Source organism: Heloderma suspectum, chromosome 4, assembly GCF_057233095.1.
Source record: "Heloderma suspectum isolate Gila_16-S chromosome 4, 16-S_ref, whole genome shotgun sequence".
NCBI classification, from domain to species: Eukaryota; Metazoa; Chordata; class Lepidosauria; order Squamata; family Helodermatidae; genus Heloderma; species Heloderma suspectum.
Genome location: NC_139461.1, coordinates 282,177,002 through 282,190,813, shown reverse-complemented (window position 1 = coordinate 282,190,813; position 13,812 = coordinate 282,177,002). Strand labels below are relative to the sequence as shown.

Below are 13,812 nucleotides of genomic sequence, written 5' to 3'. Positions count from 1 at the left end.
AGGTCTCAAAACTGAACTGTAATGTGGTAGCTAGGAAGTGTGTGCAAATCACCCTCACATCATAGGAATGGTAAAAATTCAAGGTCTTCATTTAAACCACATGGAGAGAGAGTGTTCAGTCTCAAAATCCACTCAGCTTCTCTCAACAGCTATTTTTCTTCCTTAATGTCAAGCTTATCCAGTGCCCAAAATACTAGATCTGTGGGAGAATGCTGTTGCTCTGCAAAATGGCTTAGAAGTGGAGCACCTGGTCTGTTGTTCTTAATGTTACTCAAGTGTTCCCCTATCCACCTTTTTAAGGATCTTACTGTTTTTCCCACATAAAGCTTAGGGCATTTACACTGGACAGTATAGAATCACAGAATCATAGAATAGTAGGGTTGGAAGGGGCCTACAAGGCCATCGAGTCCAACCCCCTGCTCAATGCACAAATCCAAGTCAGAGCATCCCTGACAAATGGCTGTCCAGCCTCGTCTTGAAGGCCTCCAGTGTGGGAGAGCCCACCACCTCCCCAGGTAATTGGTTCCATTGTCATATTGCTCTAACAGTCAGGAAGTTTTTCCTGATGCTCAGCCGGAATCTGGCTTCCTGTAACTTGAGCCCATTATACCATGTCTGGCACTCTGGGATGATCAAGAAGAGATCCTAGCCTTCTTCTCTGTGACAACCTTTCAAGTACTTGAAGAGTGCTATCATATCTCCCCTCAGTCTTCTCTTCTCAAGGCTAAACATGCCCAGTTCTTTCCGTCTCTCTTCACAGGGCTTTGTTTCCAGTCCCCTGATCATCTTCTTTGCCCTCCTCTGAACCCTCTCCAGTTTGTCTGCATCCTTCTTAAAGTGTGATGCCCAGAACTGGACACAGTACTCCAGAGGAGGCCTAACCAGTGCTGAGTAGAGGGGAACTAGTACTTCCCGGGATTTGGAAGCTATGCTTCTATTAATGCAGCCCTACATAGCATTTGCCTGTTTTGCAGCCACATCACATTGTTGGCTCATATTCAGCTTGTGATCGACAACAATTCCAAGATCCTTCTCGCTTGTAGTGTGGTTGAGCCACGTATCCCCCATCTTGTAACTGTGCATTTGGTTTCTTTTTCCTAGGTGCAGAACCTGGCATTTATCCCTATGAAATGTAATTCTGTTGTTTTCTGCCCAGCGCTCCAGTCTATCCAGATCACTTTGAATTTTGTTTCTGCCTTCCAAAGTATTAGCTATCCCGCCCAATTTTGTGTCATCTGCAAATTTGATCAGCATTCCCTGCACCTCCTCCTCCAAGTCATTCATAAAAATGTTGAAGAGCACTGGGCCCAGCACTGAGCCCTGCGGTACCCCACTCGTTACCTCTCCCTTGTTTTAGAAGGTCCCATTGATAAGCACTCTTTGAGTCCGATTCTGTAGCCAACTGTGGATCCACCGGATCGTTGTTTCATCTAGCCCACTTTCAGCTAGTTTGCTCCTCAGGATATCATGGGGCACTTTGTCGAAAGCTTTGCTGAAGTTGAGGTATATGATGTCTACAGCATTCCCACGGTCTACAAGGGAGGTTACTTGATCAAAAAATGAGATTAGATTTGTGCGGCAGGACTTGTTTTTGACAAATCCATGTTGGCTTCGAGTAATCACGGCATTGTTGTCAAGGTGCTTCCAGATGGATTCCTTTATCATCTGCTCCAGAATTTTCCCAGGGATTGATGTCAGACTGACTGGTTCCTCCTTTTTACCCTTTTTGAAGAGAGGGACAACGTTAGCCCTCCTCCAGTCATCTGGCACTTCCCCCGTCCTCCATGATTTCTCAAAGAGAATAGACAGCGGTTCTGAGAGTTCTTCTGCCAGTTCCTTTATGACTCTAGGATGCAGTTCATCTGGCCCTGGAGATTTGAACTCATTTGTAGTTTATACTTTGCAGTATAAACTACAAAGGCACTACTGCAGGCAGTGAAATGCTTCAAACTGTATATCTGTTGGTTGGAGGGATTTTCAAATTCTATAGGTTCGGAGGTATACTTGCAATAGCTGCAGTGTATGCATGGGTGATGGCCCCTAGGCATGGAAGTACCTGGCAAGACACTGACTAAACTTCTGTTGTGTTCTTTAAATTCACGTAACAGAAAATTTCTGATATTCCTGGTTCTTTTAAAAGAAATCAGCAGTTTCTCTTGGCAACCTGAAATATGTTGTATTATATGCCAATATCTTTTTATGCTCCCTTGGAATTTGTTGGAAATATGGTCAAATGTTAAAGCACAGATAATTCGGTCTGAGGATGTTCTGTTTGTATCTACTAACAGCTCAGCCCATGGTATTTTTTCTGCCTTTTAAAGCCCTGTGTTATTATAGGCTCAGGGTATCTTCTTTCCCTTAAATGCATGGAGAGAATGTGGGATTCCTGTCTGAAATCTGATCTGTTACAGGCAGCTCCCTGAAGAAGGTCTAAAAATAAGAAAAAGCCGAAACGTACGGCTTCCTACAATTTTTTTTTGCATCCTGAGAACCCATCTGTGACAGAACACTGAGATCATGACCATTTCCACCATGGGCATGCCAGAATATGTCCAGATGGAAAAAATAAACAGCTATCTGTACACCCAAAAGTTGTGTGAATGAGCCCATTACATGACCCTGGAAGCATACCAGGTTTACGTGAGTAGTGAAGCAATCATGCAATTGCTTTACCACACCCAATTCCAACATTTCAGTATGCACAGAGACCTTGCCCCCATCACTGCTGACCAGCTGTTGGCAGAAATAAAGTAAAACGTCCTTACAGGTTGCACAGTCAGGGACCTGAATGCACAGTGAAGCCAATACATTGTTTTTTTTAATCATGTGCTTCAGCTTAGCCCATGTTTCAGCATACTTTTAGGCTCATCCACCCTAGTCAACAAAGTACCTGTTATAAGAAAAAACGTACCTTTTTGAATAGCACCATCTGATCTAATGTGCCAGCTACAAACCAAAGTGAAGTAATATTTCTAAAAAGTTATGATGGCCCCTTCAATTTCTAATATAAGGACTGCAACCCAATGCAAGATGCTGAGAAACAGCATACAAACTTACTATCTGAGGAGTATTTCTCTCCCAGCTTACTTTTATAGGAATCAATAAAAAAGGGTTCCATATAAAGCACTTTTCATGGCTCAATAAAATTCTCCAAAACCAAAGAAGAAACAAACCCCAAAATGGTCCTCTGTGAAATAAAGAAACATTTTAACAACAGCAACACGTGGAATTAAGTACTCAGCTTTAGAAAACTCTTTTTTACAAGAGAAAAAAGTTGAAAGGTCTCGAGGTGAGGAGTTCAGGGAACTCCAGGCATGTTGTTAAGAGCAATTTAATTGAGTAGGCTGCCAGACCAAATGTGGAACACATAGGAGGGAAAGTCCAAGCTTCTCTTGTATAATATTGTGGTCACCTTAGTAGAGGTAGGCTACGAGTGTTTGGTTTGTTGTACACCTGTAAACACTGCTGGGAAACCTATGCTGCAATTAGGGATGTCAGAGAATTTCTCCACGAATCTCGGGGAGGCCGACTGCCAGCGCATTCGGCCCCCCAAAATTGGTGGTGAAATTCTCTGACATCCCCGCCCCCCCTGGGACGGGACTTACCTTGCTCGAATGTCCCTGGCGGCAGCGGCGGCGGCTCCGGCAGCAGCCGGTCTTCTGACCAGCCGCTGCCATTTCCAAGTAAAAAAACCCCCAAAAAACACAAACGTGATAGGCTACGTAAAGATTTATGTAGCCTATCACGGCTAGATTTTTTTAAAAAAACCCATGATAGGCTACGTAAACGTTTATATAGCCTATCATGGCTGACTTTAAAAAAAAAAAAAGCGCGTATGCATTTGCGTTCCTTATTATGACACGTGTAGTCTACGTAAATATTTACATAGACTACGGCGAAAATAAGGGGAACGCAAATAGCGTTCCCCTTATTTTCGCCCTAGTCTACATAAATGTTTACATGTGCTATATAATAAATGTTTACATGTGCTATAATAAGGGACGCAAATGGCGGCGCCCATGGGCGCTGCCATCTGCGTACGCGCTTTTTTTTTTTTTAAGTCAGCTGTGATAGGCTACGTAAACGTTTATGTAGCCTATCACGGCTGACTGCAGGCCAGGGACGCAAACGGCAGCGGGTACGGCCGCCGCCATTTGCATCCCGGCAGGAGACGAGGTTTCGTGGCCGGAGGGGCGGGGCGCCTCCCCCCCCGGCCAGAATTTCGGGGGGGGGGAGGGACAGGGCGCCCCCCCGGCCAGAATTTCGGGGGGAGGGACGGAGCGCCTCCCCCCCACCGCGAAGCAAGCTTCGAGAACAGGTAAGGGACTTTCGTCCATCCCTAGCTGCAATGCGGAATGTTTCCCCAGCCACAAACCTTGTTGCTTGGTTTTCAAGGGCCTCTAACTCCATTTGCATTGAGAAACGGTGTGTTTTGCATACAAATAAACTCATACCCTGGATGCAGCATTATTACAAGCTTTTGTTTTTACAAGACTATAATATCTCTCTTATAACTGCTGTGCTACTTCATGTATGGGTAACTGTAGTTACCCATAATTAAGAGTGGGAGAAGAATGTAAAACTGTTGCATCAATAATCTAAGCCACAGCCACTGAAATGAGCATTAGGAACCTGTATGTTAAATACATTGTTTCCATTAGAGTAGAGATGGGGAACCTCTGGCCCAAATGCCAATTTGGCCCACCAGACTGGCCCATCTGGCCCACGAGTTCTCAGCCAAGGCCACTCACCCTTGCTTCTTCCAGGCTAGGGAGGAGAGGAATCCCCACTGTTATCTCAGCTTGTCGATTGGAAATAACAGCAAATATTCACTTGCCCTCCCAACTGAGAAGTGCTTCACCTGGCCTACATCCTTCCTAATAGGGGAAGGCATGTGGCAGGCAAAGCTGCCTTGACCAAGGGTGCATAGCTTCAGTGTGCATGGACTTTCCGCAGCTGGGGAAAACCTGCCCATATCAAAGCCAGGTGCCTGGCTGAGGTCAGCATTTGAAAACCTCTGCATTAGGTGCTACCTGTTAAACTAGGATTAGATTGGTAGAAAATGGACATGGTACTCAGTCATGGCCTCTGATCTTGCACCTGTTTCGAGAAGTGCTCCTCCACCCAGCGCCTCGGTCAGAGCAGCTAGGAAAGCCTATGTGCAGCAAAGTTGGATCCCTAGCTGAAGCACCAGCTGGGGACCAAATGATGCCCCCAACATCTTCTGTTCTATGCAGGGCCAGGTGGGAGTGGGTTTTTTTCCAGTCCCTCAGTTTTTTAGCTCCCCTCCCCTACATTAAAGGTTGGCACAGAGGAGGCTTTCTGGCAGGAGTCAGAAGCTGCTGCCTAATGTAGATTTGCTGTTACTCTGAACAAACTAAAAAGCTTCCTGAGTTTTCCTGCATTAGACACTCCTTATTGATTCAGCTCGGAGATCCTTTACTTTGATAAGCAATGGGAGGTGATAGACTCCTAAAGGGTCTGCTAGAGGAAACAGGTGCAAGATCAGAGGCCATGACTGAGTACCATGTCCATTTTCTACCAATCTAATCCTAGTTTAACAGGTAGCACCTAATGCAGATGTTTTCAAATGCTGACATAATCACTGAAAAGCAAAGATGATTATTGTACAAGCCTCCCATTGTAAGGAAGACAATTCCCTTCACTTTGAGGACTCTTTCCCTCAGCCCCAGGCATACAAACAGAAGCAGAAGGAGCATGACTGCATGAGATCATACAACCTGCTTTAAAGTCCTCCTAAGAACAGTCCTAGATAAATCTAAAAGAAAGATTATTGCCTTACAGTCACATCAGAACTGACTGGAGGGGAACATTCTACTGATTTGCACAAATCTTTTTGCACTCTGCCTCTTAGGTCAACCAAGACACTTACAGGGATGGGTCAATGAAATAATCAGGCCGATACTTTGGGCAAGTCTGTGCTCGCATATGGTGTGCTTTGGAAACCAGTTATCTTGCTCAACCTCTGCACTCTCTCCATAAATCATACATAGGTTTCTAATAGCTAATTACATGCAGTCCCACAACCATCATCATTTTCACTTTTGTTTTTGCATCAGGTCTATTGGAATTTAATGAGCCTACCTCTGTTTCTCCCATTGCAATGGCTTGAGTGTCATCTGTGGACTGTGGTGTTCACCAAGCCTATTCCACAGAATCCTTCTGAGCACATGGCAGCTGTGTTTTCCATAAGCCCTAGCTAACAAAAAACCTGCAGCTGTCACAGCCTTGAAGAGTTATGTGAACTGTTCTTGACTATTTGGCCTTAATGCAATATGAGTAGTTTGACAGTGCAATTAATTTCTCAGTGGAACTGAAGCAATTCAGCTTTTTGCTAGTTTTGTATTTCCCAGCTGGGCTAACTACTGTCCAACCATACATTTTGTCTTTTGGATACAGAGCTCTAAAAACTCGCTCTGAATTTTTCAAATCATTGGAAGAAACAGCCAGTGAGAAAGCATTCCTAATCAAAACATGCCAAGTTAATGTTTGAACTGGACCATGGCATAGCCAGGAAAATTCTGGAACTTTGCTTCCACTTTGCAGTACCTTGGTGCTGTCTGCCATTCCTCAGGCATAGTTTAAAAGCTACACATTTTAAGGACTTTAATCTGATATTAACTTTATTATGCTGGGGACGAAGCAACCAGTTTCTCCTTTACCTTATCAACTTTTAAAAAAACTAAGATGTTCCAAGTAAATACTACGTTAGTAAATACAATCCAGTTTTATTCAAGTTGTTTTGTTCCTATTGTACCAATTCCTAGGAGAGTTTGATAGATACCTATTCAAGGAACACACACAATAAAAACCAAGCAACTAATTAAAAAATATGATATAGAAATTAAAGGTACTTATGTTCATTTGGCCTCAGTTATTTAATGCTAGCCAAAAGGGATGGGTCTTGCAATGCTGAGATTTTAAGATCTTTAGGGGACCAGAGGTTCAGAACTGTGGAACAGCTAGCAAGAACATCTCTTTGCATGCTTTTTGAACTTGGGGCATGCAGGATATAGCTAACAAGTATTAAAAATCTTAAAGTTCTTCTGTCTTAAAGATCAATTACAAAAGCAACAAAACGTGTGCAGTTGTCTAGTGTAAACAGCTTGCATGCTTTCCTACACTGAAGGAACGTATGAGGGTTATATATATATCTGGGTCTTTGGAAGAACAAGGGGATCCTTATCTCCTTATCTAATCTGTAGTTGCAAAGAGATTAGACCAATACCTTGGGCCAGCAGCAAGGAAAATAATGGAACATTTATATTATGTAGAGATATTTTGCTTTTCAGGCAACAGTTCATATGACAGTTAATCACACAGTAAAAGTTATGCTTCACAGGCTAATTTCGCCAATATGCTTCTTCATAAAAGTTATTTACTTCATAAGATTAAATTGTAACAGCTCACATGAGATTGGCCTAGTAGTCCAATCATTTTGGGGTGCTGATTATAGTGTAGATGGAAAGCCATACTACAGCAACACATTGCTACTAGAGACCCTGGATCAATTATGGGGTGTTGATAATGAATTTTTGCTATTTTCAACGTTGTGAGATGAATTTGATTCGCCTGCTACAGCTGAACGGCAGTGTTTGCAATTGAAACATTTGTTAGCATCTAGATTTGGTCCTGCTGCTTTTACTGCCTCGGAGTCTCCTTTGCTATTGGAAACACTTATTGAAGCTGCTCAAGTATATCGACCCACGGTTCATGTTTATAAATACTTGTTATCAGTGAATAAATATGATACACAGGGTCTGCAGCAGGAATGGAACAGGGAATTAGAATGTCCTATTTTGTCTCATCAATGGACCACTGTTTTGGTGGCTGTATCTGATATCTCTATTGACCTGCGGTTACATTTTATTCAGCAAAAACTTATTTCGGGGCTATTGGACGCCACTACATCTCTTTAACAAAGGTTTGTCAAACTCAGCTAATTGTTGGAGGTGTAATGCAGTTAAAGCTTCTTTTATTCATATGTTTTGGAAATGCCCAATAGTTGCTTCCTTTTGGGAGGAAGTTATCATATGGTTACTTTGTATTGGAAAGCTCTTTAATACTGACTGATGTACATGTTCTCTTAAACTATTTACCTGATTTTTGGAATGTAACACACGCTCAGAGTAAATGGATCTTTCACATCCTCTTGGCTGCTAAAAGACAGATCCTACAATACTGGAAGGATAAGAGCTCACCACCTATTGAAGACTTAACAACACTAGCAACGTTTGAAAGAGTGGTATATAGGCATCACTTGCGAATGGACTTAGATGTGGATATCTGGTCTGCTTTTACTGAAGTTTATGTGTATTCTTTTTTCCTTTTTTTCCTCCTAGAATGTTGTAATATTTGGAACTGTGGACTTTAGAGTATGTTATATTTTCAAATTTTTGGTTTTGATAACACCTCACATGAGATTGGCCTAGTAGTCCAAACATTTTGGGGTGCTGATTATAGCACAGATGCAAAGCTATATTACAGAAACGCATTGCTGCTAGGTTCCTCCTGTGCAAGCACCGAGTCATTGCTGACTCCTAGAGGGACGCCGCTTTTGCTGGCATTTTCATGGCAGACTGTAGTGAGGTGGTTTGCCATTGCCTTCCCCAGTCATGAATTGCTGCTACAGACCCAACTATTTGGGCAAGACTCTATTGGAGAAGACTTCCTCAGGAAGACATTTTTGGGAGAAATTCTTAATTGCTTACTATATATGCTTTTCACCACATAATTCTGCTCTTGGCTTGCACTAATACTCATTTGTTCACCTACAGTGCTAAGTAAGCAGAGCACCAGCCTTAGGGATCATCACAGGAGCAATAAGAGAGACAGGTATGAAAGTGCTTGAATCTACACTGCCAATTACTTTGGCTCAGGAATGGAGTGGACTCACAAACTTGCTTTGCTCCAGCCAGCGATAATCACAATGTCAGAACTGTCAGATTCCACACACCCATACACACAGGAAAATCTGACCCTCTCTCCTCAAATCAGTACAGTTCAGAAATGGGATTAACTCCAGCCTAACAAGTCTCAGAACAGCTTCTGAGACTTTTTCACTGCACAAGTCAGAGCAGCACAAGTCTCTGCTCTGCATACTTACTTCCATAATATTTGGTGAGGGCTTCTTTAGCAGATCTCAGTGCCCAGTGGGGTTCATAGAGGAGATGCTCCCTGAGATACTCAAGATAAAGGCTCTTCAGGGCTTCAAAGGTTAAACCAGCACCTTGAAGTTTAGAACTTATGTTGTCTCTCTGAACAAACTCCAGTCACCAGGTGAGTCTATGTGGCTGGGGGGCAGGGGGAGGGAGAGGTTGTTTCTACTGAGTCACTTTAGGCTAGTAAGTTTTATGTTTCGTTCCTGTGCCTTCCTTGTTCTCCATCTCATTTATTATTTGATGTTTTAATAAACTTTGTTTCTTGATTTGGAGTATGGGAAATGATTTCTGACCAAACTCAAGGGAGGGTCTTTCTCCCCACACCATGCGGTCTACATCATGTGGAGCATATTTCCTCCCAAGGGGCATAATAAGCCCCCAAAGGGGAGAGAGGAGCATTCTTGTTCATGCAACATTAAACTAAGGCTTTAAACTACGTTATGCCCAATCTAATCCATCCTATGGAGATTATTTCCACAAAGGTGTTTGGCTCAGAGACTGCACCTCATACTTACACATTACTATGGTGAACTCTAAATCCCCTACATGCTTATTGAGAGTACATATTTATATTGTACATTGTCCAGTTCCTGTGCTCCAACTCTTATTAAAAATAGCAACCATTTGCCAAAGATAATATCTATTATCTGTAGTAAGAGGCCCATCTGAATTTCTTAACCTTTGCACCTTTTCAACTTCTATTCTATGTACTACTCTTCTATGTAGAGTTGGGTATGCCAAAGCCCAAGGAAGCGAATAGGCTTAGGTGCAGCCAAATGCAATTGACTGGGCTGTAAAGAGGCCATTCTAGGTGTCAGGCAGTATTTTCAAATCTATAAAGTCTTCCAAGGTTTCATCACATGGGCAAAGTTTCATTAACTCTATCTTTAATTTATTGCTGCCTTCACAAAACTCAGAGACAGAAAATTCTCATTAGCTCAGACCAATCTGTGATCAAGATGAAATGCTGACCCTAGCTTAGGACATAACCAATCTTAAACCAATGGCATACTTCAGCTAGGCAGAAAGCAAGAAGCAAAGATAAGATAGCAAATTAACAATTAACTTGCTTAAAGTGCTCCTTTAAGCACGCTCCTACTATACACTAAGAATGGTGTCTGTTTTGTCCTTAAAAACACACACTCATTACATCAAGTACATTTAGCAAATTCTAGTTCTCAGGATGCAATTTTCTCTAAATCAGTCTAAATCACGTTATTCTAGAAAGTAGTGCATTGCTTCACAAGATTTCAGAAAGTTATTTCTATTTTTAAATGTGTTTGAATGTATTTGTTTTATTATCATTTTAATATAGTTTTATTTTACATTTTTTATAGCTCCTATGATTGTAAGCTGCCTTGAGTGCTATTTTCTTGGTAGAACGGTAGGGTACAAACCAACTAAATCTGGAGTGGGCAGAAGGAAGACCTCCAGATGTTCTGGACTAGGGATATGGAGGCCTGGAATAAATGGAAAGAATAATGTTTTTTCCATTTTTTTCCTGAAAAATTGAACAGCTTTGGATTATGAATTTTTTTTTAGAATTTAAGACAAAGTACTTATATAGCGTTACTCAGCCTTTACTCCCCCTAAATGATTGCTAAAAACTATGTAATAAGAACACTTTACTAGAAAGACTGGAGTAAAAAAGACTGGAAAAAGACTGGACTTTTTCCAGTAAAAAGTCTGGAAATAATGAAGCCATGAGGAAAAATGTTTTTTTTTTTTTAATCCTCTGTAAGATTCTCAGCATAGTTATTTCTGTCATTCCTTTCTAAATTATTGTTCTAAAGTATATTTTACTGACAGACAATTATGCTCAGTTTCCCCACATGTCATCAGAGTCACCACTGTGCATTCTTGACAGTAACTGTACAATCTTGACAGTTTGGATTGTGTTGTAAGTCCTGTGTTTCTGGTTGGATGCTGTAGCAGTCACTTAATGTAGTTCTAATCTATTCAGACAGTAATTACGAATTTACTGAGTTTGCTTGTAAAAGTTTTAAAATATAATCATAATTTTATGAGCAAACCAAGTTATATATAAAGTAATTTTAGGAACAGAAAGGCTGCTTTATGTTGCTAAAGCAGCCCTCCCCAACCCGGTGCCCTCCAGATGTTTTCGACCACAGTGCCCAATATTCCTGACCATTGGTCATTCTGTCTGAGGCTGATGGGAGCTGAAGTCCAAAATATCTAGAGGACACCGGGTTGGGGAAGGCTATCTTAAAGCAACAAAGTGACTTCAGATCCGTAAGGAGTGCTTAAAAAATAAGGACTGCTTATTTTTCAATTTTTCGCAAAATTTCCATTTCCCCCCAGAAAATAATTGGAAAAAAACTGTTTTTTTCCCCATGGCCTCAAAATTTATGGAATTTTTACATCTCTATTCTGGATTTCAACTTCCAGAAACCTTTAACAACATGGCCAATGGTCAGGAATGCTGGGAGTTTTATGTCCAAAAGATCTGGAGATCTACTTTCTGCCCACCCCTGAAATAAATAGTTTTGCCATTAAAATAATCCAATTCCACCAAGCAGTTAGACAACTCAAGGCTAGCTTGTGTTAGAAAAAGTTCTTGCTTCTGGTCAAATGAAGGGCCAGGTAGGCGACAGTGGAACCAACAAAGTTTTATTGATCGTTTTGCAAAATGGGTACAGAGCAGTCTGGACCCATGGGGTAACCTGCCCCAGGGATCCAAGACGAAGGACCCACTGTCTTTCACTTGTGAACTATAAACTCTGACAATTTCAAATTAAATATTTCAATACGAAGAACTATATTGGCATAAAATAAGCTAGGTTTGCTCCCTCTCTGTTGTCCTTCTGCTGGCACGCAAAGACCGCTTTATTCAAATGGGCCTTTAGCGTGTAAGTGGGACAGTTGAACTGGATGCTATTTTTACTCTGTTATTGTTGTGTTTTATTGTATTTTAATATATTTGCTTATTATTGTTTTTATCCAGTTTTAGTAGTGAGTTTTGGTAGAAAGGAAAGGTACAAATCAAATAAACAAATAAATTAGCACCGAAACAGGTGCATTTAATGTGTAAGCATATCACAACTGCATAGCCACAGTAAAGTAGATGAAGTTTTAGATGTCTATTACCAAACGCATAAACAAGCATTAAGTATGTCAACACTCTATTTGCATGGGTGAATTATTTATGCAAATTTAAAGATCAACAACTGGGCCTTGGATCTTTAAGCTACTTTAAGGTCAAGAATGAGATCAGTTTGTAGATACATTATTTTTGCTAGAAAAATGGAAAACATTTAAAATATAGTTATAAATGATGGTTCCGTGAGACTGATTACAAGATACATAATTACAAACATCCTTCTTATTCTTACTGGAACAGCACTAGGGTCAGAATCCTAAACACAGTTAAGAAGTCGACCAAGTAAACATTTTTAGGATTGGTTATCAAACATAACTGCATGCTCTATAAAGATGACTTTCCAAACACAAACTTTCAGACTATTAAAGCTCCATGAGGGAATCAGAGGTGAAAGATACTTTTAAACTGAATGAGTTAAAACTTTGTACAGATTTATACTGGGATGCATTTTCCTCCTTATCTTTTTTAAGGGAGGCCTAATTCCAGAGAAGGAACTAGTCATGTTTTCTCATGGTTGTTTTCCAGTTGGGAAGCATCTTTGGCAAAAAGCCTACTAGTAAAGGGCGGGGGTGGGGGGAGGTAGTCACCAGATGGTCTTCTTGCTTAATTTCAGCTGCATTACGTCAGATTCGTTTTGCGATAAGGGATCTCACAATTCATGGTTTGGCTTAGACTGGTAAGAATCTGCTTTATCTCACACCCACTTTGCAATTTACTTAAATTAAGCAGACATATGCCTGTCATTCACCACATTTCACTATAAACCTTTCGGTCACATGAATCGGCACAAATTTTAGGCAATTCAGAGAAGATGCATCTTGCAGGATGGTCTCAGTAAAACTGATGCAGACTATAAGTGGCATAAATCTGCACTAAATTTGCAAATACTGGGGAAATAAGTGACCAACAAGTGACACACCTATTACTCAGCTGGCTGAACATGACGATGACTGAACAATTGTTTTTCTTTCATAAATGTGCAGCCATAGGTAAGCATAGTGTCTCAGTTTTTGCTTACGTTGCTTCCACACTATAGCCCTTTCGTGATGCTGAGGCACTGCTTTTCTGCTATTAGCTATGGTTCCATACAGCACTTGATACAGCACTATATAATTCAGGAATGCCCCTTCCCTTTGCCTATATCCACCTACAAATGTTTTTGCACAAGACTGTCCCACTCAGCAAGGGTTCCTTGCAATGTTAATTAAAAGTTTCCTTCTTTTAGCTTCATCCCGTTTTATTGCTTCCTGCTAAGTGTAGCTTGGTGATTAGTGATGGATTGCCCCTTATTTGATCAACCTGTCTCCTGCCTGGTGGTGGTGGTGGGGGCACTCTCATTACTGATTTCCTTGTATTATTTTTTCTATTCTTTCTTAGCACAACAGCATGATTTTGCTATAAAAGAAAAACAAAAAAGTGAAAGGAAAACAGTAATTAAGCCTCCCTGCAACCCCCAGTGGAACAGGAACTGACAATTCATCACTATTTCCCCAGCTGCACTTAAGAGGA

The 13,812-nt window shown here is 41.2% G+C and overlaps 1 protein-coding gene across 1 annotated transcript in view; it reads right to left on the bottom strand.

Annotated features, from left to right (window-relative positions):
- The window catches only part of ADA (adenosine deaminase), a 53,385-nt gene that overhangs the window by 15,737 nt on the left and 23,836 nt on the right, over window positions 1-13,812 (bottom strand). The window lies entirely within an intron of this gene.